This window comes from Lampetra planeri, chromosome 11, assembly GCF_965212315.1.
Source record: "Lampetra planeri chromosome 11, kcLamPlan1.2.h2, whole genome shotgun sequence".
Taxonomy (NCBI): domain Eukaryota; kingdom Metazoa; phylum Chordata; class Hyperoartia; order Petromyzontiformes; family Petromyzontidae; genus Lampetra; species Lampetra planeri.
Genome location: NC_136117.1, coordinates 12823302 through 12846137, shown reverse-complemented (window position 1 = coordinate 12846137; position 22836 = coordinate 12823302). Strand labels below are relative to the sequence as shown.

At 50.8% G+C, this 22836-nt stretch overlaps 1 protein-coding gene across 2 annotated transcripts in view; it reads right to left on the bottom strand.

The window, feature by feature from the left end:
• LOC144721332 (metabotropic glutamate receptor 8-like) overlaps positions 1–22495 on the bottom strand; it is a 118243-nt gene extending 95748 nt beyond the window's left edge. For both annotated transcript variants that reach the window (XM_078598873.1, XM_078598874.1), the window contains exon 1: positions 22082–22495. The gene's annotated coding sequence lies outside the window, so the exon portion shown is untranslated. The remainder of the gene's footprint in view (positions 1–22081) is intronic.
• Between the last annotated feature and the right edge of the window lie 341 nt (positions 22496–22836).

Genomic DNA, 22836 nt, shown 5'->3' with positions numbered 1-22836 from the left:
ATGCTTAATGTCACAAGTTTCACGTGGCCCCGTTGTTCCTCGTCATTTTTTTGCCACTCCGCGCGTGTCAAGTCGACCCAAGGGCTCGAGGCGTGCCAGCGAAATGTAAATAGCGATGCAAATGTGTCAAGGAATTGCGCTTACGGCCCCTTGTCAGTCCACTCTTGGGATGAAAGGGCTCACCGCGCACGCAAGTCACCACGCCGAAAGAGGGCCCAATCGGCCGACACCGGCTCAGAGAGCACTCGCCACTGATGTCAGCCGTGTACGGGAATCAATTCCGGTTGGCAGGGTCGTTGGCGGGGCACGCTAACCACCGTACGTACACCTCCACTCCGCGCTGCAAATTAGTAAGACGAATATATTATCCCAAGACGGTCCGTATATATATATTCTTAGATTGGTACCCAGCTACGAGTTTACGCTAAATTATTGCGGCGTGAGGGTCATTATTCATACGCTCTTTTTTTCATAACCTATAAATCTTCAGCCTCTGGAATAAAAAAAAAATATATAAAAAAATGTATTGCTGCAGTCAACATGAATGTATTTATGAGTATAACGGTGGGTTTATTTATTTATTTAGTTATCTGCGTCTGCTGCAGGCCGAAGCAGAGTGCTAAGATAGGGTGAGGGGGGTCGGGGGGCGGGGTGCAAGGTGGCTCGCAGGTTGAGCTCCGAGGCCCACTACCGCGTGCCCATCGCCGCGCGCGCGTGTCGCGTGCGCGTGTGTCGCGCGCGTGTGTGTCGCGCGCGCGTGTGTCGTTGGCGCACCATGGCCCCCCTTCTCACGGGAATTAATTTATCGCCTCTGCTCGACGCACGCGCAGTGTAACTTGCACGGGCCTTCGAGATGCATTCAAATTAAATGTGACCCATCCCTTCCTCTTTTCGCAGCCCTGCACAGTTTTGTGAGCTGCAGGCTATCTCTGCAGCTTTGCATTTTGCACGAAGATCCTCCTGGCGAGGGGTTAAAGGCTGCGGGATGCACAACGGCGCATGACTGTGGGTTGTCCGCCCAACATTTGGTTCTGTGTTTTGATCTTTGGTTTATCGTTTTTTCAGAATTTGTATACATATATGCTGCTCGATATAATATCAAAACTGTGATAACCCATGTGTCTCTTAATTATAATATTTCACTATGCAATAATAATAATGGGGAGGGATGGGCGGTTAATGTTTTGGTCTAAGGAATAAAGTTAGGGTTTGGGTTGGAGTTAAAATATTTAAACTTAAACACTAAACATGTTTGTTAAATCTTACCAGGTAAGGCCCACTCAGCTATATAGCTCCTTTTGAGAAGCGACCTGGACACAAATGATAGCTCAGCGAAGTGGCTTATCATGTGGCTATTTATAACAGGCAATTATCCTAAACGCATGTTGATTTTTAATGTGGAGGGGAAAACCGGAGCACCCGGAGAAAAATCCACGCGACTACGAGGAGTGAGAACACGCAAACTCCAAATATACAGCAGGCGTCAGGGTTGGGATCGAACCCACGACCTCCTGCATACCAGGAGAGGGAGTCAACATCTCGCCACCCTGGCGCCACAACATCTGGAGATATTGGGAAAGGCTCATTATCCCACCCAAAATCGCGGAGCAGATGGCCTCTTCTTTATCGCCCACTGCTCTGCTGTGTGAGGCTGGTAACAAGCTCCCAGTGGCAGCTCGTGGTTCCAGGCAACGATGTTGACCTCGGGGTTTCCCGATCTCCGGCGATAGCGTGCAGAGGGTGAAGTTTTTCAGAAACTGGAATGCGCTAGAAGGGGCTTCGTCATGCGGGATTTTTCACATAGAGGCCTATAAACTCGCACAACGATTCATAGACCTCCGTAGAGACCCATAAACTCACTCGGAGATTCATAGACCTACATAGAGGCCCAAAATAACTCGCGTACAGTAGAGATGGGTAGACTCGAACGGTCCCACAGACTCCACATAGAGACCCAAAATTGAAACCGGGACATGCCGGCAGTGGCTTCATCGTTTGCCAATTACACCAGTTGACGGGCGCGCGCATTGTTGGTATCATCATCATCATCACCACGACCACCACATATCGCATGTGGGTTTTAATGACCAATGAGTACACCTCCACGACGCATCATCATCCGAAACTGGAAAACACGGGGCTGACTTTATCGCCTGCCCAACACAGAGCCACAACCACCACCGTCAGGTCCTACCCATTTCTGGGAACCACTCACGCCAAAGTGATCTATGCCATGCTAAGTGCTGCTTGCATGTAGGAGTAGTTACAGGTTGTGAACGTTGCCAGCTCTTGATTTTGCCTTGAGCGTCACACTCTTCCAACAATAACTGCCGTGCTTGAAATGATGAGTGGGTGTAATACAGTAGTATGCGTCATTTGGATGTAAGTACCCTTCAAAATATGTAGAGGCAAACTTTGGTCGAACTAGGTTTGAGAATAAAATGTAAAAAAAAATGTTCCCCCGCCCTCTACCAATTTTCTAGTGCCCACATTTGCAAGTTTTGGCCTTTTTTCAAATTATATGATTGTTAGAGGCAGATTTTGCAGCAGTGAGCATTGGTGACTATCTTGTACTGATGAGGATGAAAGCAGTCTGTGGCTGTCTCTCTGCTGTTGCTGCTGTGAGTCGATCACATGGTGATCAACAACTGTTGATGTTTTTTTCCCACAATGCACGAGTCGGAGTGCTGTTCGTGCACGTGTCTGTGTGTTGTTCAAAACTTGTGGTTTTCCGGACAGCGCACGGCTTTTTTTCCCTCTAATGATTGGGCTCCTTGTCATTTATAGATTTTAGTCATAAATCACGGTAGGCTCCATTATATTCGTACCGAATTTCAGATTCCCATCCCTTACAGAACATCATTAGAATTTTCATCAATCACTCACGGATGTCTACATAGAGCGCCCGAGATACATCAGTGGCAGCGGCGGTAGACGGTGCACATTACCAGCATAGCTTCCATGACATAGCGACTCAGATTTCAGGATGCCCACTGCGGTGAACGTAGCCGAGCCCTCCCGAGTTTCATGCGGCGAGCGTTGAGACGGTGCATCTGAATAAGGATGTGTGCAATGGCCAAATAAACACGCAGAGGATGGACCCTGTCCTTTCTGCTCCCCAAGTCAACCAGACAGGACAGGGGTGGAGCTGTGGCGATCGGTCAGGTGGGGCCCTAATGTCGTCCCGCACGCTCGTACCAAGGCTGTATGGCGCGGCTCCAACTTTCCTAATCAAATCGTTGCGCTAACGGCCTCGAAGCGACAACTCTGTCGGGGTACTTCATCTTCTTTGACACCGTCGTTGAAAACAAATCTCATGCTGTTTATCAAGGGGGGCCCGACTCGTAGCTTTTGCCACCAGGGGAAGGGGGGGACAGGCACCCCCTGACTGCCCGCACGCTCGTCATGCTACTGGAGTGGAGTTGCCTCAAGCAGAGGGGAGGGAGAGCTTTGACTTCCCTGTAACAAACTAATTTCTTTAGAACTTGTTGTTGTTGTTGTGTTTACTTTTTACCTCCCCCCTCGATACCTCCGAATAGCACGGTTGGTTACGTACGGTGCGAACGAAGTTCAACGTACACCGGTGTTTCACTGCATTTTTGTTTGCGTGCGACACCAATATAAATCTGTCCCGTCACTTGCAAGAGGCCTTGGGACACGCGTGGGCAACGCTGGTGGACGACGCGGTGTTCACCCGGAAGAGGTGCTGCGCGTCGAACCTCGTGACAAACGTCACAGGCGAGGGGTCCCGCGTCAAGCACGTTCGGCCCAATGACGTTCAGGAGTTAGTTGTCAAATGTGAAAGGTAAACAGAGAACCGCGATAAAACCCTCCACCCCAGCCCAATAGTGTACGAGGAGGCGATGCTGCAGAGTTTGGTAGTACATGTTGTTCACGTCGTTTATTGTGAAAATTCGGTCACAGTTCCTATGACCACTGTTTCATTGCTTTAATGGCTTTATTTTGGTGATTTTCGAAAAGTTTTTTGGTTTGGCCATGTTTGTTTGTTGTGATACATAGTTAGACTGATGGCCTAAATCTAAGTTGTTTTGTGGTTGTTGTTGTTTGACTTGCATCCCACTGGGATATTTGCACAGTGTTGGTGTACGGTGATTTTTCTGCAATATTTTGCTGTCTTTTCTTGGATTTTCTGTTTGCACATAGTCACTTTAAGATGTTTTCTTGTTCATGTTTTTTTGTTTGTTGCGGTTGCACCCGATTCAAGAGCCGAATGGCTCACAGGGCTATACCTAATAAATAAACTTTGAACTTTGATGCACACCCCGCACAGATAGATTCAAGAATACCCATTGCTGACCTGCCATTCCCTGGCCACCTCCCTCACAGTCCAAACCGATTCGAGTATTTTGGCTTCTTTAATTTTCCCACACGACGATAAGCGACTTCATTGAGCAATCGTTTGTGGCCAGGTCGCTTCTGAAAAAGGAGCTATGAAGCTCAGCGGGCTTAGTAAAATAAAAAAAAAACATATTTTATTTAGTTTTCTATATCTCCTGGTATTCCCAGGAAGTCTTCCATCCAAGTACCAACCAGGCTCAAAGCTTTATTTATCTTCCAATATCTGACGAGGGCGGGCGCAACGTAGTGGAGTGGCAAGCGCCATCGTTAACACTTCACTATGTAACACGATTTTTTTTCCTGGGTAATAAGTGTTCTTTTCTAATTTCTAATGCCTCGAAAGTGTAGAAAATGGCTATTACTCCCCACAAACTTTGCTTTTGTGACCACTGGGGGTTTTGCACACAGCGTTGATATACGGTGCTTTTTTTGGAAGACTTTGCTGTTTTTTCCTGGATTTTTCTGTTGCGCGTAGTCACTTTAAGATGTTGCTTGTTCATGTTTTTGTTTGTTGCGGTTGCACTCGATTCAAGAGCCGCATGGCTCACAGGGCTATACCTAATAAATGAACTGACCTGAACAGAACGTGAAGGAATGATACAAATGCACACCACGTTTTCTCATTGAAAATAGACACATTTCAAAATATTACGGTCCTGGTCACAAAAGCCAAGTTTGTGGGGAATAATAGCAATTTCTGTACTTGTGAGGCATACGCAACTAGGAAATAACACGTATTACCCGGGAACATTTTTTTTTGTTACACAGTGAATGAACCACGTGGAGTCGCGGTCCATGCGCCTGCTGTAGCCGCGGTTCACTGACGGAGCAGCAGCAGCAGCCTGGATTGATGCTCTGCCCCGAGCAGTGTTGATGCGTGGTGAGGGGGCGGGAGGCGGGGGGCGAGGTTTGTTTAGGCGATGGTAGCCCTATAGCTCTACTCACAATATCGCCTACTTTAAAGAGCTCCAATGTAAGGACATTCCAGATATTACATCGTGTCCCTCGCATTCAATCATTCGTGCGTGGGGAGCGGTGGTGCAGTGGTTAGCCACACGCTGTGCTACGAACCCGGCGACCCGAGTTCAATTGCCACTCACGACCAACACCAGCGACAAGATCTAAACCGGTCCTGGGCAGCCCCTCGGTCGGCTCAGCCTCAATTTAGTACCTGGTGCGGTGTGTAAACACTGGGGAGACAAAGGCGGTCGGGCGCGGTTCTGGCCACCCCACCGCATCGTCTGCCGTGTTGGCCGTCATGGGTGCCGCTAACAGCGCTTGCCCCCGACGCTCTGTTCAGGCTACACGAGGGATCTGTGCCTTTGAGAGAGCGAGACGAGAGATAAGTGTATGTGAGAGGCTGCGTCTGACGCATTTTATTCACAACTCCCCCCCCCCACCCTCGGACAAAGGAAAGGGCGTTCATGAAAAAAAGAAATTCCTGAAATAATTACTGGCGCACTTGGTTGGCGTCGTCTGAAATCCCCACGTTTAAAACTGCAGGTAATAAACTGTGAAGTCACACACTCCACGGGAGCCTGGTTGGCGAGGAGTGGGATGGGGGAGGGAGGAAGGGAGGGTGAGTGGGTGGTTGGTTGGTTGAGCGGTGGAGGGGTGGTGGAGAGACAGCAAAGCAATGTGCGCTGCAATGTCGTTTACAAGAAGAAGAATAAATATATCCTGCTACGTGACCGGACGAGGCTACAGAGGAACGGGGTTGGAGTAGCGCTCTTCATGCAATTTTAACGATTTCTGTCTGTCTAATAACAGCACCGCGAACAACAGCTGTGCTCAGTGCGGCCGGAACGCAGACGAGTCATTTGCTTGAGTTTGTTTTTGTTCGCCACGGGGTATAGGACCCATTCAGTTAAATATCTCTTCTTTGCAAGGCAGGTGGACCCTCGTATGGGGCGTTGGGGTGCGGGGGTGTGTGTAAGCGAGGATACAAACAAAGTGAGCCGTTGCGAAATGAAAATATCCCAGAACGACGCTCGCCGATTCAACCAGCGAGTTCGGTGCAATAATCACCTGCGGGTTTCTCCATGGATTTCTCCTCAGCACTCGCGCATCAATGTATTTGCCGCGAGCCTGGGTCGTGGTTGCCCTCTGCAAAACATCGCGGTGGTGCAACGTAGAGCAGAATCATCTCACAAGTAGTGACTTATCGCATATCTGCATTTCCCATAAATATGCTAAATTCCTCTTGATATGCAAATTATTTTGTCAAGGCGCCCTTCCCCCCTCCGTCCCAGCTTAAATAGTCGCTCCAAGCCTGGAGTGTGTCATTCAGACTCTGTCTACTCGACAGACCTGCTCTCCACCTGAGGACGGCTGCTTGCGTTGTGGCCGAAACGTCGTGAGAATTATTTAATGTTTTATTTTTATTATTTTATTATTTCCATTCTACGTGACTTTACCGAAAGAACCAAGAAGACAGAATCATCTGGTTCGCCGGCGGGCCGCAGGAATCCACAAGCAGAGCCTGCTCCCTCGAGAACGGCGAATCGGGGCAGTCTCCCCGGGCCCCCTCCACGCAGCTGCGGAAAAGCCGCCTGCCGCCGGGCGCTGTCCAGCCAACAAGCTGCATATGCTTCGTCTAAAAAACCAGACCGTTGGAAAACCACCAAAAGTCTCTCTTGCAAGGGGAGAAGTGAGTTGTGTAAGCGGTAGATGTGTAGCCGCCCTGCAATTGCTTGCTTACGCAACTGCTGGGCTCGTGAAACGGCCTATACCAGTGGTGTTCACTCATTTTCAGAGCGGCGGGGGGGCACTTTCGCCGATAAGACATCATCAGTGTGAGGGTCGCCACACCTTTTTAAACCATTGGGTTTGACAGCATTCCACAGGATAAGCCAATCTAGATTTGCATTTGTGACCATCGGACATAACCTGGTCAAATATAACATTGTTTACGTGCGCTTATGATGGGGGCGTTTTCACATTTGTGTATTGTCAGGGACCGCATGTCAAGGCCACCATGGGCTGCCAGTGGCCCGCGAGCCTGCCAATGAAGAACACTGGCCCACACACCAAAGAGCCGCCACTCTCAGAGGGCACTTGTGGCCTACTCTTCCACTCTGGCTAAAACGTCTTAGAAGAGGTGGGGAGCACTGTCGCTTTTTCTCTCCCGTGTATTTTACTGGCGTCAATATATGAAACTAACGGAAGGAAATCGCACAACGGGAACATGAGATGTAAGGTCTGGGGCTTGATTGTAACGTTACGGCGAGGAGTTTGTGCTCGGCCGGAATTGGCCCTGGGGCAATCAATGAATTCCCGTTGCCCCGGTGCAATTGTACCACCCACTCCATCCTCCGTCACAGCCCATGTCTGTCCGGCCTGCGGGGTGCCTCCCCCGGCGCAGCTGCACCGCCTGCACACTCGATGGCTACACGTACCAGCGGCGGATGGGCCCCACTAATGACCGGGCCAGGGGGCTGCGAATGGAGTCGCGACGGAGGCCACAGAGCGCGACACGGGCGGGTCGAGATCTCCCGCGTCATCGATCTCCACCCCTCCCCCCTTCGCCCCCTCCCCATATCCCCATCGCATCGGCGTCACCCCCCGCGGTGTGTTTTCAACGCCATCATCTCGCAAATCAAATAATTAATGTAGCGTGAAGACGGCACGTCTCGCGGCCGCCCATCCCGGCTCTCTGCCGAGACAGACGAGCGCTCCGGACATTGAAATCCTCCAGCGCAACCCGCGTCTCGTGCGCCCTGCCTGCGACCACACGGCCAGCAACAAACAGCGCGTCGTCCCGCGAGACGACTGAGCGGAGGGATGTTTGCGTGCCGGTTAAATGAGCAGCAGCGTTGCTTGTGATGCGCAAAATAATCCAGGGATGCTTCCTACGCCGGGCGAGAATGCCAACGTTGTTTAATTTTTTTTTTTATACAAAATGCCACGCTCTCTTCGGTCAACTCGGCCTTCAATGACCACCCGCCCAGGTGCAGAGCGAGCATCGGTGAACGGGAAGACAGAGGCGGTTGGACGTGGTGGTGGTGGTGGTGTTGGTGGTGGTGACCTCACCACGCTGTCGTGCCCGCGTTGTTGATAAATGCTCGCTCAAGATGCTGCCCCCCCCCCACCCCTCTCTGCGCTCTGAGTGCTGGGCTAAATGGCGGAGGATGTTTGTGTGCTTTTGTTGTTGTTGTGTGTGTGTGTAATCGTGCTTCCCATGCGCAAACCAAACCTGATTATCTCAGCCGAGCAACCGACTTGCAAGAAACACGGCGCGCCTAGGGGTTTAATGGGATACCCCCCCACCCACCCCGCCCGCCCGCCTCCCGCCCACCCACCCACCCACCCCGCCCGCCTCCCGCCCACCCACCCACCCCGCCCGCCCGCCTCCCGCCCACCCACCCACCCCGCCCGCCTCCCGCCCACCCACCCACCCACCCCGCCCGTCTCCCGCCCACCCACCCACCCACCCCGCCCGCCCGCCTCCCGCCCACCCACCCACCCACCCCGACAATTCCCGTCCACAAACTGCGGGCTCGTTTGGCGACCTTGAAGTTCCAGACGAGCAGCAGAGATGAGACCGTCTAATGTATTGAACCATGGGGTCCCTGTGGATCGATCCCTATAGGCTCGCGCGGTGGTGTTGTTGTATGCGCAAGCTTCGCTCGCTTACAACCGCCTTATTAGCGATTGTCCCGTGGCAGTCCAGTCACGTTTGTACACACACGCACACGCATACAAAAGACAGAGATCCACCGTATCGCCTGAACAGACTGTTGGGGCTGCAAGTGCTGTTAGCCAGCACCTATGAAGGTCGGTACGGCACACGAGGGGGGGGGGGTGGTGGGTGTCTAGCAACAGCCCCGGCCGCCTTTGTCTCCCCAAGTGACGATGTTTGCGCATTGCACCGAGTACTCGTTTGAGACAGAGTCGTCCTCGGGCAGGCCTAGGACCGGTTCAAGATAATCGTCACCGGCACTTGAGATGAGCGCGAATCGAACTGCGGTCGCCGAGATTGGAGCGCAGTGCCCCAACCACCGTGCTGCCGCTACCCGCATCGCCAGGGACACGCAGCTTCACAAGGTCTGAGACGCTACCGCTCACCACACATCGAAGACAAAGATCCCCCCGTATAGCCTTCGCAGACTTGAGGGGCAAGTGCTTTCATCAACAATGGTCATTCCCGCTGCTGGCCGAAGGTATCCCCGATCCGCGTTCATCCGCTGCGATTCTGCACTTGAGCTGATTTTCATTGCTCCATCTCCACCGGTGGGGAGCTCTGTCGAAAATGTCCCATTCCTTCCTGTTAGTGAGCACCCGTGTAAGAGTCGGCGTCACCAAGCCCGGCCGCCACCTTTGCCACCCCAGTGGTGATGTTTCACACACTGCACCTGGCACTCGACCGACCGAGGGTGAGACCCGAGAACAGTTCAAATATCACTCGCCGCTTATTTTAGCCTGGGCCAGGGATCGAACTCAGGTTTACCAAGTTCACAGGGGAGTGCGCTAACCATTACGCCACCAGTCACGAGTACAGGCTAGTGAGATTCGCTACCTCTGTAACATCTGTTTACGCAGTGGTGGCGGTCACCAAGCAAAAGGGTTCATCTGCACGTGTGGTATGTGGGTTATGAAGCCGGCACGTAATTAACTGCCCGTTCGGTTGGCTATGCGACGGGCGTCATTATTATCTTTATTGTCTACCGTACAGCGGTGGCGGCACTTTGTGAATTACTCACATTTCATGTCACGTGGCGGTTGGTTGCAGCAGGGAATCGAACCGTCACCCCGGTGGCTCACAAGGGGGCTATTTCTTAGACAAGGCGCGCTATGGCAGGCTTGCTCTCTACGATCCGCCAAACCTAATCGAATGTGTCACACACATCGAATGTGTCACACACATCGGAGACGGACACGTGGTCACACAGACAAATGCGCGCACACACAAACATAACCACTAATACACTCAATCAGTCGATAGCAACGGTGCACACACAATTATGTTGTATCCGTTGTGAGTATTTGGACATCCTTTCGAGGTGCTGAGCGCCGGAAATTGATTACCATTGGCACTGAGAGCGCCAGGAATGACCGGTTTCCCCAATGGTACTGCGCGGACATGCACCGTATGTGAAGCGAATGCGTCGACACACACATGTTTCCATTCACGGTTGGATGAAGTCTTCCTTAAAATCCGAGTACGTGTAACTATATCGCCCCTCGTGCGCCGAATATCGGAAGCTAAGCGGAGTTGAGCCTGGATAGTCGTTGGATGGACGATCGCCATGCATGCCACGTGTTATAGGCTGCAAACTGCGGGGGCTGCTTCGTGGACAGCAGATGGCAATGCAGACAATGCCGTTGTTGTCCTGTACTTCTATGCTCCCACAGCTATGCTCCCTGTCCTGTAGCAACCCGCACTGGCTAGCGTGGCGAAAATGACCAAACGTTCCGATGCAGGACCCTCAGTAACAAATAGCAATGAATACCAACATTACCCAGAATGTGTCAGAGACCGTAAGATCGTGGAAGCTAGCAAGGTTGAGTCTGGATAGCGCTTGTATAGGTAATCACCATGCACACGAGCAGGTTGTTAAATCGGGCCGTGTGGCTACGTGGTGGGCAGGTCCAGCATCGCAACATCCAATTGTTTCGTACAACTCGCACTTCCGCGCCGATGATTTTTAACTTTTCCCAAACCTGCACTGAACCAGCAGCGTGGTGAAGTATGCTGAAATAAACCCCCGCACGGCGTGGGGAGAGACAACATCCACTGCCCTTGCGTTCGCCGCTGGCTCCGCTGACACGTGGACCTATTACAAGGGCCGAGAGATTCATAACCCTCTTCGCTTAACGTCAATGTAGACCGCGTCGTACGGTTTATAGGACGCACTAGCAAAGCAAGACGTGCCCAAAGTAACACGTGGTTCGATGTCAACATACGGCAAGTTGTACAAATGTGATCTTGCGCCCATCGGCTGACAAGGTGCACATCCTTCGTGTGCTTCAACTGCAAGGGAAACAAGCGCGTCTTATAATGCGTAAAATCCGCTAACGTTGTTATTGTTGTTATTGTTGTTGATACTCTCCGATCATCGCCTCCCCTCGCCTTGGCGCCCTCGTCCACAAATTATCCACATCGCGAGTCGATCTTTCTGGAAGCTGTATACAAAAAGACAAAGATCCCCAGTATAGCTTCCATCGACTGGTGGGGCAAGTGCTTGTTTGCGAGTTCCTATGAAAGCCGCCACGGTGTAAGGAGGAGTTGGGTGGTATAGCAACCACCACGCCCGGCCGTCTTTATCTCCCCAGTGCTTGTCTTTACACACAGCACCAGATGATCCTTTAAGGCTTGAGTCGATATGGGGGAGGCGCGCAAGATCGGGTTCGGATATTCGCCACTGATGTTGGTCGTGAGCGGGGATCGAACTTAGGTCGCCGGGTTCATAGCGCAGTGCACGAGCTGCAACGTAAGATTTACAGATCTGTTAGTGAATGGAGTCCACTACCGGCTGTTGGTGGAGGCTTGGGGAGGCCGTCAACCAGCAGTGAATTGACCAAGACTGCTGCTGCTGATGATGATGATGAACTAGGGGGATGTTCTTTCCAGCACGTTGCGCACCATTGCCGTTTGTCACGGCTCCATTCCAGAGCAGATTATGGACCTGCATGGGCATTCGTGCGATTTAGATGCAAAAAAGAAAAATTAACTCCGCTTTATAAATTAAACCGTCTCCCTCTCCGTGTCACCAGAAAGGGATGCAGTCAACAGCATAGTCAGCAAATGTGTCAGTCTATCGGCCTTACAAACGTGCGTTAACCAAGCAGCGTTTGTTTAAATACGCACACTCTGCAGCTGCCGGCTTCATCCGTCTGGGCCCTCATCAGCAGTGTCAGACACGCTAAATGAATAATAAACTCGCGTTTTTGTCGCGCAGTACGCTGGTTTGTGTGTAGTTATGTTGAATTTATTACGTAGCCAGCCACGCTAATTGGAGGTGCGGGGGAAGGACAACAAACTAACACACGTAACAAAAACAGTTCTACAGATTTTTCAACAAAATCTAGATGTTAAAGTTTGAAGCAAGCAGACGTACAGCTCTGTTTGTCTCTTCACTGCTGGATGAGGAGCTCCCCACACCATACTGGCCGTGGACGTTATTTGACCATACTTCACCACCCTGGTGATTCGCAAGTTGGCGAAGCGTGGGGAGCTACAGACGCACAGTACAATAATGGATTTTCCGGTCACAGGCCGTTTACGACTAAAGCCGTCTGTACACCGTGCTCCTCCAACCAAGCACTATCCAGGCTCAAAACCTGCTTAGCTTCCGAGATCTGACGCGAGAGGGAGCACATGCTGTGTGATTTGGTCATAGGCCGGCTGCTTGTCGGCTATCGTTATTCTTGGTAAGTGCCCTCCCTCGACGCGAACACGTGTTGTTCATTGTCTCCTCTCATCATGTCTCCCCAGAGTTTAACACGTCTTTCCTTTCAACTACAGGCGTACCCCGGATGTACGTTAGCTCCATTTACGACAACTCGTTATTACGTCGGTCGTGAATTAATATTTTATGTACTTTTTTTTGGGTGGAATTTTTTCCCGAAATACCCGCAGTAAATGCACGTTACTTCGTTTGTTAAACGGTCTCCAGGCCGGGTCTCTTAGTATCACCACTTACAGCAAGACGGGGGTAATCTTGCTCTGCAATAAATATCAATGTAAGCATTGTGAGATATTAGCTGTATTTTCTGAATACGATGCAAGCCTTGTATTAATACCTAAACAAACAGAAACGTGACAGCGGGTGGTGTTCATACCGCTGGACGCGGCTTGTCGATAGCCATTTGGGGCAATTACCATCGTGGTGTCCGCCTCGAGTGCGCCGTTTGTTTTGATTGATTGTATTTTGTTAGTGCGCGTCACATCCCACCGAGGCTCATTATCGCGCTTGGCAATGCACGGAATTTTCACACCTGCAAATTATGTGGGGAGAGAGGCGCGGTTGCTCGTTTTTTTTTTATAGCGCAATCATCGGGTGGGGGATTTGTCACGTGTTAGAATCGCGGTGGCTATCATATGTTAACTACCTCGCCTGGTGTACAGGAGGTCGTGGGTTCGATCCCGAACCGGACTCATGTATATTTGGAGTTTACATGTTTCTCTCTCTCCGTGGACACGTGGGTTTTTCGCAGAGTCCTCTGGGTTTTCCCTCCACATTTTAAAACATTGGTTTAGATTACTTGGCTGCTGTAACATTTGCACGTGACTTGCCACTTCATTGAGCAATCATTTGTGGCCCTGTCGCTTCTGAAATAAGAGCTATAGAGGTCAGTGGGCCTTACCTGGTAAAATAAAAAGAGTTCATAGTTTAGATTTCGAAAAAATATAGTTCATAGAATATTTATCCTGGAGGAATCCGATGAGCTATAAAGCACTTTTTCACAGATGTCCAGTAGGGGCAGGTCATAACGTTACAATTTGAGCCATCGGCCCGTAAATACGGCGCGCTGCGACCCGTCACGGTATTCCCATGGTGCTCTAAAAGGGGGGAGTCATTTACTGTGTCCGTTACAATTCGCTTCAAAAAAGTGCCACAAAATTGCTCCGAATGCACCCGATTTCTTCAGATCTCTGAAGCTGAACAGGTGTGTACTGGGTTGGTGCGTGGGTGGGTAGTCTAGCAGAGAACACGGGCTGCGAAGTGGCCAGGAGATGCGAAGTAGAGCAATGGATTCTTGTGAATCTGTCCGTGCGGTGATTTGAGAGTTACCCCCTCGTGTGTGTGTGTCGGTCTACTCTGGTTTCCTCCCACACGGTGCCACTGATTAAAAGAGCCTTGGTCACACATCGCAAAGTGAGGCTCTCCTGAAAAAATTTGTCTTTGAGACTCATTTGATATCACTCACCACGGGTATAACGATGCATCGACTAATCGATTAATCGCGATTCTCATGAGCTCAAAAGCACGTGTGTAGGAATATATGGCCAGAGTTATGGTAAACATTAAATAGGGTTAACATTAACTAGCATTAACTAATGGTATCGCCAAACCTGCGAGTGGATGGCGAATTAATCATTACCCCATGATTTCCAAGTCGTGGCCGGGAATGGAACTTAGATCGCCCGGCTGTGTACGTACTTGCTGCAGTGCTGTCCGCTAATCACTGCGCCACCACCACCCCACCACCCCCTCCACGAACAATACAGGCCACAATTGTAAAGACGCCGCTAAATGAATCTGTCCCTCGGGATTCGATTCAGGATTATGGTCACGAAATAGACTTATTCAGCAGTACTGTTAACGGGATGACGGCGGTGGTTTAATAGGTTCGCGCGCCTGCATGCAGGGAGCAGTTCAAAACAAACAGCTCCTGCAGGTAACGCGTTAGTTACTGGTGTCTCGTACGAGTGGTTAAGGACTGAGAGGGGGACGTTTACTTGAAAGTAATGGTCAGGAGATAATTTGTATGGCACTCTAAAGCTAAAGTATTTACAACTATTTTTTTTCGCCAGGTAAGACCCATTGAGCTATATCGATATTTTTCAGAAGTGACCTGGCCGCAAATGATAGCTCAAAAAAGTGGATTATAGTGTGGGAATATACAACAGCCAAATACTCTGAACGCGTGATGTTGATTCTAAATGTGGAAGCAATAACAGGAGGACCCGTAGAAAAATCCACGGGGAGAGAGACACGCAAACTCCAATATACAGTCGTTAAGGTTGGGATCGAACCCACGACCTCCTGTATACCAGGCGACGCAATTAACATCGCTAACCGCGGAGCCCCAACTCGTCTGACGTCACGAACGTACTGCGCTGGTAGGGACAGAGGCAGTGTGGTTGCAGCTTGCTCCTGACCGTGACTTTAACGTCTTTTATCATCAAGGAAGCTTCAAACTTGCACGAGACGGCGACCGTGGGTGTGCGCAGTGTCGACGAAGAAATATTTTTACTTCATGGGTTAACATGTTGCGTGAGCAAAGCAGGCTTTCTCCCCCTACCTTACAAAATGTATGCTCAGGGTGCCTGCGCATATAAATCAGTGCTGCTATGAATGAACCCTCTGCTTGGATGGATGAAGGCCCCGGTTCGTGGCCATTATTTGCCATGCTTCACGCGCTGTTCAGTACGGTGAGTGGTAAAAACGGGAAGCGTAGAAGTACAGCACAACAATGTGTGTTTGTGTGGGGGGGGGGAGTGGTGATGCATTTGCCAGTCTCAAAAAAAATTCCTGCTTAGCTTCCTAGATCTGGCCACGAAATCTGTGTCATTGCCGGCGATTGGATCCACGGTGTGGGTGGGGAAGGGGTGGATCTCGAGACGTCCCTAGAGGAGGAGGCGGGGATGGGTGCAATCTACCAGAGTTACAAGATTTTTTTTTCAGAGCCATACATTATTAATAATAAACATGCAATGTTGGTAGGTGTATTGTCCCTTGTAAAAATCAATAAAATATCAAGCTTCGGTGTCTCAAGGGTGGAATGGGGTGGGGGGGGGTAGCTTACACAGGCTTCACACTTCTTCCTGGATCAACCACTGATATCGTCACGCGTGTATTTTTAGGCGATTGCATGGTAATGCTTGTGGGCTGTAGCGTGATGCTTGCAAGGGTCATGTTTATTCGCATGCAATTGAATTCCACGGGGACCGCGTTCGTTTAACGCGCAATTGAATTACAACAGGGCTGCTGTGTTCGCTTGAAATCAGACTGCGGGACCGGCGTCACTGATACGAAGTCGCCTGCTATGTTCGGTCTGGTTATGGAGTAGCGGGCCCCTCACCCTTCACCGCCACGGCGATTCCATTAAGTGTTGTGGAATGCGATGAAGGAATCGAACAACAAAACAACGGGTCTCGTAGCAATACTCCATGCAGTTATTTGTGTGTACGGTACCATGCATTGTAAGGCGATAGACATCGCATATTAGCACGCGATTCAACGCCTGTATCGTGATCCGATACAATCTGCATTAATCGATGCATTTACTTAGTGGCTGGTGATACCTGAACCCTAGTGGCTGGTGATGCCTGAACCCGAGTGGGTGGTGATACCTGAACCCCAGTGGCTAGTGATACCTGAACCCTAGTGGCTGGTGATACCTGAACCCTAGTGGCTGGTGATACCTGAACCCGAGTGGGTGGTGATACCTGAACCCGAGTGGCTGGTGATACCTGGACCCGAGTGGCTGGTGATACCTGAACCCGAGTGGCTGGTGATACCTGAACCCGAGTGGCTGGTGATACCTGGACCCGAGTGGCTGGTGATACCTGAACCCGAGTGGCTGGTGATACCTGAACCAGAGTGGGTGGTGATACCTGAACGAGTGGCTGGTGATACCTGAACCGGTTCTATACCCACCGCCCATCCACCATGCCCGACCAACTCGCCAACCCACACCAAAGGGAAGTCCCGGTCTACATTAACAGTGCAATACTTTCATTTTTATACGACGTCATTGGTGTTGATAGCATGCCATAACTCTCTACATTAATTTCATGTATATATATACGGGCCAAATGCCATATGCAGCCACGACTAACCAAAGGAAACCCCTACTACCAAGAACAATCACATATAAGTAAACAAATAAAGACATGTAATAAAAACACAAGAAAGCACAAACAGCCGGGAGTTGGACGGTGATGCATGCACTGTGGAGGCAGCAGAGAGGGGTGGTGGATCACACACAGATGGTGTCGTAAAACTCCCTTTCCCGTGGAAGTCACGAAGCTGCCCGTACCCTGGCTCGCCAGGAGAAGGCGGTAGAGCAAAGTGCGGCCTAATCTCCGTTGGTCTCATCCGTAAGGGATAGAGGGTTACCCCCTCGCACGCGCGGGGGTTTCGGCCGGGCGCTCCGCTTTCCTCTACATATGTAATCACTCACCAATCGTCCGAAAACACCTCAACGCACACAGCCTCCCGTATTTGCGGATTGCGCAGCTGCGTAAACGATGCAGTTGCCTAAATGAAGACACTGTATAACCGAACACGAAGGGCGCATGCAAGTCGAGTCCAATCTCGCAACGTTGCTTAATTTGGAGCGCGCAATCGGATTCCGAGTGCACCGTAAGCTGGCTTGCGTGTGCAATATCCATCACCTTCCAAAACCACGGCGGCCGTCAGTCCGTTCGACACGGCTGCGTCATCGCGCCTGCCGAGGCTGATTCAGCGCGCGCTGAAGCTGGACAGCGCCCCGTTTGTTTTTTGTTTGTTTGTTTGAATGTGGCAATAGAATCACACGGGGCCACGGCGTCAATGCGCCGGTGTCACACCACTCCGTGGACGCGCTCGGCAAGCGTGAGCGAGCGTGCGGCACGACTGCCGCTGCTCACACGGCCGCCGCATACGGATGCTCGGAAATATGCACGGCCCCCTTTGCATGGCCTCGACATCGCTTCCACGAACGGGCAAACAACATTGGCGTCAGCTTAGTGCATTCGCACTGCTGTACTGCCTGCAAGGGGCGCCATGGTGGCGAGATGTTGACTACCTCGCCTGGTATACAGGATGTCGTGGGTTCGATTTCGACCCTGGAGTTTGCATGTTCTCTCCCCGTGGTCGTGTGGATTTTTTTCCGGGTTTTCCCTCCACGGTTAGAATCAAACGTGCGTTTATAGTATTTGGCTGATATAAATGTCCATATGATGAGCCACTTCATTGGGCTATCATTTGTGGATAGGTCGCTTCAGAAAAAAACAGCTCTATAGCTCAGTGGCCCTTGCTTGGTATGAAAAAAGAACGGTTTAGTTTCGTTTTCAGTTTCAAGGGACCCGTCGTGTCACGGTGGAGGCAGAGGGATCTTGTCTATAGGATTGGCCAGGGGGGGGGGGGGGGGTGCTCTATTGTATCCCCTGTACCAAGATCCATGAAGGACAACTGTGTTATGAGATAGTAAACAGTACATTGATGTTATTTAGGTAGCCCGCAAGCATCGCCCATCCTATGTAGGCTTTAGTTTGAGCATCTCCATATTGGTAGCAGACGGAGATATTTGAACCGGAAATTAAAGCTCGTTGAGATCACTTTCTCCTATGGAAGGGAGACCTGATTAAATAATAATGATCAATAATGAAGGTAATAAATAAACTAGTCGTCGTTGACTGGGGCATGTGAGCCAAGTCACGACATGCATCTGCACCACTATATTCCGGTCTGAATGATGCGCTCCATTCACACGTGGAGATGCACCACCAATATGTCCCGAGAACAGTTATGTGGCCGCATCACCCGTGATGCTCCCGATATGGCCTGAAGCTCGGAAGATGAGCAGAGATGAGCTTGCATAATTGCTTCGATGGGCGTTCCCCATGCACACCAGGTTGCTATAGGCTGCTTAGTGGGCAACAGAGGGCAATGCAGAAACGTCTCCTGTTGTACTGCACGTCTATTGTTCCCACGTCCATGCTGTCCGTTCTCACCAGCCCTCGCTCACCTCCACGATCTGCACGCGTGGGCAGGCCCCATCGTTGAGCAGTGGATTGACGAAATTAAAATCTGGACCGAGACTGTGAAGGGCCTCCCCTATGTTGGCTCACCCTTAAGTGAGTATCCGGCGCTGTGTGTGAACATCGCCACTAGGGAGACAAAGGCGGCTAGGCGTGGTGCTGGCCACCCACTTTCTAATGTGTCGTGTTACGCTTTTACAGTGCTCGCGAACGGCACTTGCCCCAGCAGTCTGATGAAGGCTATACGGGGGGGGGGGGGGTCTTTGCGACACAAACCCACATGTGGTTTTATGATTGTGCGGCTGATTGAAATCGTCACTATATCATTCCTTTACGAGACGGCCGCTACCTGGAACTCGCCCTGAACCCTGCCTATGCCACTGTCGGTGCACGTTGAAAGGGAGCAGCAGAGAAAGGCGTGACCTCAACGGACTTGTAACTTGGGTTCTGGTGGACTGTCGACTCCGAGAGGAGCTGTGGGTGGCGTGCAGGACCTCGCAAGGGCTATCGACTGGGCCATGTCACTGTCATCATGTGCCCGATACTGCACGGGAGTGCACTGTGGTGGCATCACACAACAAGAAGGATATCATGGCCTGGCTTTAACACGGCTACAGCACACGACACGTGGGACGATCATATTATTTGGGTTATTATTGACTCAAATAATATGAATTCCTGCTGTCACGAAAGCTTGAAGTCACGATTGTACGTGGGATGTTGTTGTTCGTATGTACACGCACGCCGGTAATTGAGCCGTGCATATTGGATGTCATAGAATGCGCATGCACGGACGCATCAAAGAACAACACGGTCAGTGTGTGCACAGCGGAGGTGCGTGCTCACAAACACCACGCAACGTCTTACCCTCCATTAATGCGACGACGCACGTTTTTCTTTTTTTTAATTAGGGATTGCCCAACGGCCAACTCGCCCCGAATGCGTCCGATCTCGCCAGATCTCGGAAGCTAAGCAGGACTTGAGCCTGGTTAGTACCGTGGATAGGAGACTGGCTGCGTTGTGGGTAACTGACGTGCGCGTTTTGATGGCTGGGGGTGAGAGGTGGTCAGCAAATGGCAGCACATTCATGGATTATTGAATACATCCGTGCGGAGCTTTGCGCACAGAAAGCTATGTTTGCTTCGTGTACTTCCAATTTCCTGCTAATTGCTAAAACGCTCGCGCATGTAACTGGCCAAAACACCCCCCTTGCAGGACCCTCCTGAAGCAGGTCTTGAGACTCGGTGACGCGATCTTGGGTATATAAAGAACATGGATATGAGAGTATTATTATTTGAGGCTGCAGATACAAAATAAACATCCCTGCTCTATAAAAGCAATATCCGGAGATGAAGCCACCCGTTTGTTGTTGTTCAAATGTAACACCGAGTCCAGGGGCTCCTTGAGCCGCACCGATGTACCCTGAGACGCGATGGAAATCGATAGTTTACGCGTGTGCCTGATTGCCCACAGCCTGGCAAAAAACCCCCTCGTGTAAACGGCTCGGGATGACCGAAGCGTTGTGTTCCATCAAACGCCTCCGAACGCGCTGACGCCGCAGCCATCCCTGCAGTCTCCGTCCGAGCACGTGGAGACGGCGGAGATTGAATAAAATTTCGTGCGACCGCGCAGTTTTTGCCGAGCGGTCATCCTCGGCGTCTGGGCTCTTGTTGGGTGGAGATGCTGGCGAGGAAACTGCGGCCGTGGCCAGGCGACAACGCGTCCTCCTCTCGTGATTTCCTGATTGATCGATCGATGCGCTTTATTGGGTCATGTGAGAGACTCCATTGAGATTCATTATCGCTCTTGCAATGAAGAGCGGTGACCCGTGGCTAGGGTTAGAGGTATACTTTGATTTATTTTATTTTATTTCGGGTGAACTGAAAATTTGCGATTTTGGGAAGTGTTACCACTGTCTGGACAGTTGGATCGATCTGACGATCGATGACGTCGATGGGACTTTAACGTGCCTTGCGCACTTTTGGTAATTCCTCGCAGAAATTTGCGTGGTGGTGGTCGGTGGGTGGATGGAATCGAACCATGCTCTCCGTGCTAAGTGGCTCAGGAGAGCGAGCGAGATGGAGCGCTGACTGTGAGAGTTACCCCTTGAATGTAAATGGTTTCACTGCATGGACATTTTTCGGTTATAAATTGCCTTCTCGACTCCGTAGATTCATGTCGTACAGCTGTATAGCTGGAGTCTCTGCCTGATTGAGAGTTCTCCTCCCAGCTATAATCTTGTGCGACGCTCTCAAAATGCAGCCACATTACCTGTAATGATTCAGGTTATATAGGGATACGCCAACGTTCCAGTGAGGCTATAGACTACGCAAACATTCATATTGACTGCCTGAATATCTCAGACGGGCTGCCCCGTCAATTAAGGCAGTAACCCGTGTAAATTGACTAAGAATAACAACAGAGAAGTCATTTTTTTTGTATTGGTCCTCAACTGCCCGTATTTTTTTTTTGTTAGAGTGCAATGCCCATCGCTGCTTCCCCGTCGCAATGTTCACGCCAGCAGCAATTCGCTGTTAAGTAAATGTTCGGCCAGAGAACGCTCGCGATTGTAGATTCGGTGAGTCCTGAGTTTTTGTTGTTGTTGTTGCGTTGATGAGAACCACGCTGGTTTGTATAGCGCTGACCCGCTCGCTTCTGAACGCGCTCGTGGAATGAATTCAAGTGGTCACAGACGCTGCGGAAGAATCTGACACCTCCCGAAGAAATAACAATTGTCTAATTGTCGAGCGCTAACCTCTTCTCTGTCCGATTATTAAGCGCAGGTTCTCAATTCACAACGAATCCCACGTCCAGCTAATTGCGTAAATCCTATATATATTCACATAGTTTGAAAGGGCGCCTCGGAAGATACTAGAAATGGTCATTTGAATAATAAACCAGGAAAAGCTTCACGCGGAGACTCCATGAATTAATGCGTGGCTTGATGCGGGAGACGAACCGAGCACCCGGAGGAAACGGAGGCATACGACGGTGCAATGTTGAAAAGCTCAGCACAGATGAATTCAAGTATCTACTGCCTGCACCGTAGGCCACATCACAGCCCAACATCGCAACACCAAGCATTCCATTGCAGTCACCCATCCAAGTAGTAACCAGGCTCAGCCCATGCTTATATTTAAACCATACGGCGGAATCTGGCGCATTCATTCAGGCTGCCAATATTATTAGGACATGGTCAAAAAAACAAACCCAACGCACACGCACGATGTTCACGAATGCGCAAAGGTGCTCGGCGGCAATAATTAAAAGCAGCGCCTCGCCTTGCGGGGAGACCTCCGCCCTTACCGTTACATGTGCGCAAAGAGCCACGAGCCGAGACGCGATATTCCACGGGAGCGAGACGAATGCACACCCACGTCGGCATCGCGGTATCCGTGTGACCGTGAGAGCGGCACAAAGAAGGAAGAGAACCCCACGCTACTGCTCCCCCTTTTGGTTTGGGAGAGGGCCCCCCTCCTCCCCGTCCCCGTCCGTCTTTATCTTCCTCTCGGAACGGACTTGAGACGGACGCCTTCACAGCGGCAGTAGCTGCAGCGGGAGCAGCTGTGGACGAACGGACGCGATGCTCACACGGTACTGATGCCAGGGTTTCCACTCTCTCTCTGTCTCTCCCCCCTCCCTCCTCCCTCTCGTGCGCGCTCTCTCTCTCTCTCTCTCCACGGTTGGGTTAGGAGGAGGGGTTGTGGATGGGGAGGTGTGTAGGGGATGTGGAGGGGAGCACACGCATGACGCATGACGCTGATATGCGTTCTTAACGAGCGCGCTTAGTGTAATGTGGAATTTAGGAATTTTATTGTCGCGAATCTTTTTAAATAAAGAACAGAGCGTGCGGGGTTTTTTGTTGTTGTTGTTGAACGTTTGCGTGCGTGCCGTTAATGGACACATTGTGATAATAGTGCATTCCGTGGCTTAGACGTGCGCGTACAATGCAGAGGAAGGCGGTTAAAGACTAACAATAGAACCACATTGATGTTCCGCAAGTAATCAAATCACAGGTGCTCGATACGTGTTACGATTTGAATGCGGGCCATAGCATTGAA